Source organism: Pinus tabuliformis, chromosome 5_2 (assembly GCF_031772625.1).
Source record: "Pinus tabuliformis cultivar Carrire ecotype Pingquan chromosome 5_2, CPIR1, whole genome shotgun sequence".
Taxonomy (NCBI): Eukaryota; Viridiplantae; Streptophyta; class Pinopsida; order Pinales; family Pinaceae; genus Pinus; species Pinus tabuliformis.
The window spans coordinates 22,476,580-22,486,424 of NC_142306.1; positions in this window are offsets into that span (position 1 = coordinate 22,476,580).

The window sequence follows — 9,845 nt, forward strand, 5'->3', positions numbered from 1 at the left end:
ATGGGCAAGAGGGATACGGACAAGCATGGCCAACATTACCACTCATGTGCCACCGAGTGGGGATGGAGAGAAGATCAAAATCGACCACCCTACAAATGACCCAAGGCCATCATTTATGCAAACGTGACAAAACAAATCAATAACCAAACCACCTTTCACATGAAAAGAAAACCTATCACTTGTATCATTTGGACGGACATGAGGGACTAGGACGAGCTAGGGAGCCACACCACAACAACCCATACAACTCCAAGAACTTAGAGAGCGGAAGGGGAATTTTTCACATATGCCTCTTGAGATGAGAATGGCCAACATTACCACTCATGTGCTACCGAGTGGGGATGGAGAGAAGATGAAAATCGGCCACCCTACAAACAACCCAAGGCCATCGTTCAGGCAAACCCAAAAAAACAACTCAATTACCTACCCACCTTTCACATGAAAGGAAAACATGTCAATTGTGTCATTTGGATGGGCATGAGGGGACCAGGATGAGCCAGGGAGCCACACCACAACAACCCATAAAACTCCAAGAACTTAGAGAGTAGAAGGGGAATTGTTCACATATGCCTCCCGGGATGAGCATGGCCAAAACTACTGCTCATGTTCTACTGAGTGGGGATGGAGAGAAGATGAAAATTGGCCACCCTACAAACAACCCAAGGCCATCGTACAGGCAAACCCAAAAAAAAAACTCAATTACCAACCCACCTTTCACACGAAAAGAAAATGTGTCACATGTATCATTTGGATGGGCACAAGGGGAGCAGGACGAGCTAGGGAGCCACAACACAACAACCCATACAACTCCAATAACTTAGAGAGCAGAAGGGGAATTGCTCACACATGCCTTTTCGGGATGAGCATGGTAAACATTACTGCTCATGTGCTAGTGAGTGGGGATGGAGAGAAGATGAAAATCGGCCACCCTACAAATGACCCAAGGCCATCATCAGGCAAGCCCAAAAAGACAACTCAATTACCAACCCACCTTTCACATGGAATGAAAACTTGTCAATTATATCATTTGGATGGGCACGAGGGACCAAGATGAGCCCAGGAGCCACACCACAACGGCCCATACAACTCCAAGAACTTGGAGAGTAGAAGCAGAATTGTTCACATATGCCTCCCAGGATGAGCATGGCCAACATTATCGCTCATGTGCTACCATGTGGGGATGGAGAGAAGATGAAAATCAGCCACCCTACAAATGACCCAAGGCCATATCTTCATGAAAACCTAAAAAAACAACTCAATTAACAACCCACCTTTCACAAGAGAAGAAAACCTATCACTTGTATCATTTGGATGGGAATGAGGGACCAGGACGATCTTGGGAGCCACACCAAAACAGCCCATACAACTCCAAGAGCTTGGAGAGCAGAAGGGGAATTGTTCACATATGCCTCCCAGGATGAGCATGGATAACATTACTGCTCATGTGCTACTGAGTGGGGATGGAGATAAGATGAAAATCGGCAACCCTACAAATTACCTAAGGCCATCCTTCAGACAAGCCCAAAAAATTGAGTCAATTACCAACCAACCTTTCACACGAAAATAAAGCCTATCACTTGTATCATTTGGATGAGCATGAGGGACCCAGACGAGCCTAGGAGCCACACCACAACAACCCATACAACTCCAAGAACTTGGAGAGCAAGAGGGAATTGTTCACATATTCCTCCCGAAACGAGCATGGCCAACATTACCACTCATGTGCTACCGAGTAGGGATGGAGAGAAGATGAAAATCAGCCACCCTATAAATGACCCAAGGACATCGTTTAGGAAAGCCCAAAAAAACAACTCAATTACCAACCCACCTTTCACAAGGAAATAAAACTTGTCACTTGTATCATTTGGATGGGCAAGAGGGACCAAGACGAGCCCGAGAGCCACACCTCAATAGCCCATACAACTCAAAAAATTTGGAGAGAAGAAGGGGAATTGTTCACATATGCATCCCAGGATGAGCATGGCCAACATTACCACTCATGTGCTACCGAGTGGGGATGGAGAGAAAATGAAAATCGTCCACCCTAAAAATGCCCCAAGGCCATTCTTCAGGCAAAACTCGAAAAAACAACTCAATTACCAACACACCTTTCACATGAAAAGAAAACCTATCACTTGTATCATTTGGATGGGCATGAGGGACCAGGATGAGGACGGAAGCCACACCACAACAGCCCATACAACTCCAAGAACTTGGACATCAGAAGGGGAATTGTTCACATATGCCTCCCGGGACAAGCATGGCCAACATTACCACACATGTGCTACCGAGTGGGGATGGAGAGAAAATGAAAATCAGCCACCGTACAAATGACCCAAGGCCATTCTTTAAGAAAACCCAAAAAAACAACTCAATTAGCAACCCACCTTTCACATGAAAATAAAACCTATCACCTGTATCATTTGGATGGTAACAAGGGACTAGGACGAGCCCGGGAGTCGCACCACAACAACCCAGACAACTGCAAGAACTTGGAGAGAAGAAGGGGAATTGTTCACATATGCCTCCCGGGATGAGCATGGCCAACATTACCACTCATGTGCTACCGAGTGGGGATGGAGAGAAGATGAAAATTGGCCACCCTACAAATGACCCAAGGACATTCTTCAGGCAAACCCGAGAAAAAAACTCAATTAGCAACCCACCTTTCATACGAAAATTCAACCCAAGGACCAAGACGAGCATGGCTAACATTACTGCTCATGTGCTCCCAAGTGGGGATGGAGAGTAAATGAGAATTACCCATCCTACAAATGACCCAAGGCCATCCTTTAGGCAAAACCAAACAAACATCTCAATTACCATCCCACTTTTCAAACGAAAAGCAAGACTACGCCCGAATGATTTTACATGGGCACCCTCACAGGACCCAACCCAACCCAACCAAATGCGTTTTCATGGGTGCCCTCACACAACACATGAACTGACTCGAACCGACCTGACCGAGTTTACATGGGCACCCACACATGACCAAAATGATGGCAGAAGGGAGAGTTGGGAAAACGAGCTACACGAATGTGCACATAGCCCACCCTGAGTCACAACTTAGTAACTTTGATTCGACCTCATGTGCCTAGGCACGCCCTCACACTGAACAACCTAACCAAATGAGTTTAAATGGGCACCCTCAAACACGATTTTACATGAATGCCCTCAAACGACCCGCCTGAACGAGTTTACACAGGTGCCCTCAAATGACCCACCCGAATGAGTTAACACGGGCGCTCACAAACGAACTGCCCGAACGATTTTACATGGCTGCCCACAAATGAACCTGTCACACGGAATCAGTCGACAGTGCAGACACAACCGACCTTCCTAGAAGTCTAAGACTTTCTAATGACAAACAAGACAAAAGAGAGAAATCCTTCTCTAAATATGCATTACAATATGAGAGATCAAGTGTTTAGCTCTTACCTTTAACCCAACGCTGTTTTCGTAGCCCAGTTTCGTTGATCCGGATGAGCTCCTCCTTCTCTTCAAAACCTGCATTCACCAACAGTCAAACTATTAAATAGCACCTGATTATAACATTAAACAAAGCATATTCAACATATAGACCAAGGAGTATATGAAACAACTCATAAATAACAAGTTATTGAGAAGAATGGACTAATTTGTATTAAAGGTAACAAAAGGAACCATTACAACCTGAGCCTTGGTGTTGTGCAAGCTCCTCCCAGGGTCCACAAGAGTCGTTCTTTACTCTGATCAGCTCACCCACCTCCCAATGGAAACAAGTATAGATGGTAATCTCTCCTCACAAGCTCTCACAAGGAAGTCCTAATTCCAGCAGCATTTACCCTTAGGAATGTTCAGCTTTCAACCTCCCTCCCTCTGACCCAATGCCTGTATTTATAGTGTTCTAGAGGAAGTTAATTAGCTCCACCATGGATGGGATAAGCCCCTCTTTCAATGGGATAGGCTCCCCTCTTCATGGGATAAGTTCCTCTTTCTTTGGGTACATGAACCATCTGGAGGCGCTTCATACACGTCAAACAAGCTTCTAGAATGCTCTAGAAATAACCACAAGTAACTTTTTTAAGATGAAACTTGCGCCTTTTGACCTTTACAGTGGTACGCACCCACCCCTTTACATACAGAGCGTACATGTACGCAGGTATTGTGAATTTGGACTGCGTACCCGCAGGTAAGGCTAAGAGAAACTGCGTACCAGAGATAATTGACTTTAAATCACTTTTCTCTTCTTTCTGGAGTTTGACATGCAGAGCAGAGATATGAGACTTGCCAAGGAGGATAGCATGACAGTGGATGGAGCCATACTAACTGCAAATAGTCATGGTGACATTTTTTAGTGTAACAAAACTGCCCAAATGAGTTTACATGAATGCCCTCAAAAAACCTACCCGAATGAGTTTACAGAAATTCCCTCAAACGACCAGCCCAAATGAGTTTACATGGATGGCCACACATAATCGAAATGAAGGCACAAGGTAGAGTCAGGCAAACGAGCTACATGAATGTGCACAAAGCTCACCTCGAGACACAACATAGAATTTTTGATATGGGCTCATGTGCCTTGGTGTGACTTCACACTAAATGACCCGACTGAACGAGTTTACACGGACGCCCTCGCCCGACCCGCCCGAATGTGTTTACACAGACACCCTCGCCCGACCCGCCCGAACAAATTAACATGGACGCCTCGCCCGACCCACCTGAATGAGTTTACACGGATGCCTTCAAATGACCCACCCGAATGAGTTGACATGAATGCCCTCAAACGACCAACCCGAATGAGTTTACACGGGTGCCCACATGACCGAAACGAAGGCACAAGGGAGAGTCGGGCAAACGAGCTGCACGAACATGCACAAAGCCTACCCCGGGTCATAACTTAGCATTTTTGATGTGGGCTCATGTACCAGGCATGCCCTCACAATGAATGACCCGTCTGAAAGAGTTTAAACAGACACCTTCACCTGACCCGCCCGAATGATTTTACATGCATGCCCTCGCCTGACCTACCATAACAATTTGACACAAATGCCCTCAAACGACCCACCAGAATGAGTTTACATGGGCACCCACATGACCAAAATGAAGCGACAAGGGAGAGCTGGGAAAACGAGCTACAGGAACATGCACAAAGCCCACCTGGGTCACAACCTAGAATTTTTGATACGGGCTCATGGGCCTGGGTGCACTCTCACACTGAACGACCCGACCGAATGAGTTTACATGGACACCCTCACCTAACCTGCCCAAACGAGTTTACATGGACACCCTCGCCTAACCCACCCAAACGAGTTTACATGGACACCCTTGCTCGAACCGCCTGAACGTGTTTACACAGATGCCCTCAAATGGTTGGCACAAGCGAGTTTACATGGATGCCTTCAAATGACCCACCCAAATGAGTTGACACAGATGCCCTCAAACGACCCACTCGAATGAGTTAACATGGGTGCCCACATGACTGAACGTGCAAAAGAGCTACACAAACATGGACAAAGCCCACCCCAGGTCACAACTTAGCATTTTTGATACAAGCTCATGTGCTCGATTGCACCCTCACACTAAATGACCTGACCAAATGAGTTTACATGGACACCCTTGCCTGACTTGCCCGAAGGAGTTTACAGAGACTTCCTTGCTCGACCAGCCAGAACGACCCACCCGAATGAGTTTACGTGGACGCCCTCAAACGACCCTCCAGAATGACCTGCCCAAATGAGTTGACATAGATGCCCTCAAACATCCTGCCCGAACGAGTTTACATGGGTGCCCACACAACTGAAACTAAGGCACAAGAGAGAGCCAGGAAAAAAGGCTGCACGAATGTGCACAAAGCCCACCCCGGGTCACAACTTAGAATTTTTTATCCTGGCTCGTGTGCCTAGGTGTGCCCTCACACTGAATAACCCGACCGAATGAGTTTTCATGGACACCCTCACCCAACTTGCCTGAAGAGTTTACATGGATGCCCTCACCCGACTCGCCCGAATGCCTCAAACAACCCGCCCGAACGCCCAAAACGACCCACCTGAACGAGTTGACACGGACGCCCTCAAATGATTGACCCGCATGAGTTTACATGGGCACCCACGCAACCGAAACAAAAGGACAAGGGAGAGTAGGTAAACGAGCTACATGAACATGCACAAAGCCCACCCTAGATCATAACTTAGCATTTTTGATACGGGCTCATGTGCCCAGGCACACCCTCACACTGAATGACCCGACCAAATGAGTTTACATGGACACCCTCGTCTGACTCACCTGAAGGAGTTTACATGGACACCCTCTCCCGACCCGCCTGAATGAGTTTACATGGATGTCATCAAATGACCCACTTCGACGACCCGCCTAAATGAGTTGACATGGACGCCCTCAAATGACCCACTCGAATGAGTTTACATGGGCCCCCACACGACCAAAACGAAGGCACAAGAGAAAGTCGGGCAAACAAGCTACACGAACGTGCATAAAGCCCACCCCAGGTCACAACTTAGGATTTTTGATACGGGCTCATGTGCCTGGGTGTGCCATCACACTGAACGAGTTTACATGGGAACCCTCAAATGACTCGCCCAAAGGACCTATCGAAACGAGTTTACATGGATGCCCTCAAACGACTTGCCTGAATGAGTCGCCCGAACGAGTTGACACAGACACCCTCAAACGACATGCCCAAATGAGTTTACATGGGCACCCACATGATCAAAATGAAGGCACAAGGGAGAGCCGGGAAAATGAGTTGCACGAACGTTGACAAAGAACACCCCAGGTCACAACTTAGCATTTTTGATATGTGCTTGTGTGCCTGGGTGCGCCCTCACACTGAACAACCCAGCAGAATGTGTTTACATGAACGCTCTCGCCCAACCCGCCCGACCCTCCCAGATGAGTTTACATGGACTCCCTTGCACAACCCGCCTGAACGAGTTTGCACAAATGCCCTCAAATGACCCACCTGAATGACCCACCCGAACAAGTTGACATAGACGCCCTCAAACGACCCGCTTGAATGACCTGCCCCAACGAGTTGACACGGATGCCCTCAAATGACCTTCCTGAATGAGTTAACATGGGTGCCCATATGATCGAAACTGTCACACCCCTACATTGGCAGTACTCTTGCAACCACACTATTGCGAGGTGTGGCACCACCAACCACTTTCTTTTCACCAATACTTATGATCGTGGACTACACCTAACATTCGTACATAGTTTATTTTTCATTACCAAGTATTAGTTTATCCTTTATACATGATGAAAACCATGAACATTCATTATAAATAGCAATAACATGAACACTTGCACAATAGTATAAAGTGAGGGGCAACTCCTCGATGTGAGTCTGCCCGAATCATATATATATATATATATATATATATATATATATATATAAAATCTTCATTTTTCATGACATAAGTTAAATTTTGGAGGAAACCCCAAATTTACACTTAGCCAAATTTTTACAACTTCGGCAAACTCGGCGGCTCGTCGGCACCTCTAAATAGTCGCCACATGACTCACCCAACTCTTCGTTCACCCGTTGCACGTCTCGTGTCATTTTCCCAACTTGGGTGTGCTCATCATGCACATGTCACCCATCTTGGGCACCCTCCACACGTCCTCATCGTACCTTCGTTCACTAACCCACACTTCGTTTCGTTTCCACCCTATGCCCGACACACCCAACCACGAGTCACCCTCACCCAGCAAACCAACTAGTTTCACTGTTCGGCCTACTCATCATTCAACGAGCGTTCCCTCTACACGCCTCACACAATCCTCCGACCAAATGCCCTACTCATTTACTTCAACTCGCGCGAATGTTTGGTTTGTCCGTTGTTTGGTGAGCACACCCTTCGCATGCCTCGCATGACCCACCACACAAATGCCCAACTCAGTCACGCCTTCACCCGGTCATCCTACACACCTGTCCACCCGACGCCCTCTACGGTTCACCTGACCTGTCCATTTAGTCCACCTTGTTTCCTTCACTTTTTCTGCCCATCATGCGGGCACATCCGCACTCCTAATTGTAGAACTCCCACACTCTTATCTGGAACTTCCAAATGACTTGAGAGTTCTTCAAGTTCGAATTGTCCATCCACCACAACTTGTCTGCCTACTTATACATTTGTGTGGTCGCCCAACCGACCTGCCATCAAACCCATGTCTATTAGCTTCATTCATAATTCAACACATCAGGCCTCCCTTTCATCATTCAACTGCCACATCGTTCCATTGGTCCACTCGTTGGCCTGCCATCGGTCGGGGCAGATGGGACCACCCATATGGGTATAAGTCTCCACACTCATAAAACTCCATCGCATAATCTTCAAACTCCCGCAGCTCGCTTCCTACATCCGTGCCCTCGCCCGGAGCACCTTCACGTGGCCAACCGTAGTCCTGTTCGCACGTCGTCTAACCCACCCAGCGAGTCGCCCTTGCCGCCCGACCGTCGCATGACCTTAGGGCATTACATCCTCCCCCACCAGAAGTCATTGTCGTCCTCAGCAATCCAACCATCAACTGTAGCTACCAACCAACGTTGTTTGAGTCATTCTCCCAAGTCCTCTTTGCTCCACATCTATATTTTTTGGATACAGAGTGATATAATTCATCCTTGGTCTATACCCCAAGCAACTCCTCCTATTCATCAAAACCAACATAGTTCTTCCTTCAGCTGTGATCAAGAGAATGTCCTGATCCACCATTGTTATGGCTTGTGCAAGCTTCATGAAATCTTTCCCCAGTAGCATAGAATGATCATCCACGTCCACAATCCTAAAGTACAACTTTCCAAAACATGATCCCACTCTCACCTGAGTGTTCTCCATCACACCAGTAACAACTTTCATGGTAGAGTTCACTGTGTTGAAAGCACTCCACTCTTTCTCCATCTCAGCTTTCTTCCCAAAAGACTTTGCTGCTTTCCTACGTAAGAAGCTATGAGTAGCTCTCATATCTACCAAAGCTACAAATCTCTTGCATTTCACATTCACTTGCACAAAACTCAACTTCAAGGCATTATCTACTTGTATCGGCTTAATCTTGCATCTCACATCAACAACCTCCCTTAAGAATTTGACCTGAAAGGTGTCCATTGTCTTATGTTCCAACATGAAATCTCTCTTAAGGTACTTCACTCCCTTGCTTGGCTCTTCTAAGCAACTCGATCTTGGATCAGCTTGACTTCCTTCAAGCTTTTCCTCCATCGCATCCTGCTGAAGTGCACCAACCAAGTGTCCATTGACTACTTCTATTGAACTAATCTTCCAATCATCTGCCTGATTGTTTCGGTAGTAGTCCCCTAGTCTGTCAATGTAATCGAGCTCATCTTGCTCAATTACAGTGACCTTCTTACCAAGAAAGCTCTTCTTCATCTCCTTCTCAAGCTGCTTGACTTTTGTCTCCACCATGGCACTTTTCTTCCTTAGTCAAACTCTCTCATCCAAGAGTTCTTGAAGACTAAGACCATTCAGTTGGATCTCCTCATCAAGTTTCCCGAGTTCATCATCTTCCATCATACCTCTACATTGGCCCTCGAGTTATTCAAGTTCTTCTTTGATCTTCGCACAACCTTCTCAAATCTTCATGTTCTCGGTCTTCATTGAAGTCCATTCAGAACTCCACCTACTCATTTGTTCCAACACTTTGTACCAGAAAGCTTCACCTACATTATGGCTAGATTCACCTACCATAGGTCCGTCCACCATCTTTGACATCCAATTTCTTGCAACCCTGAATCACCCTGATATACCACCTGTCACCTACAAAACTTTAAATTCCTTTCAAGTCTTTGGTCTTTCTATAGAATCAACTCCTTGATTCAGTTCACCAGCTCT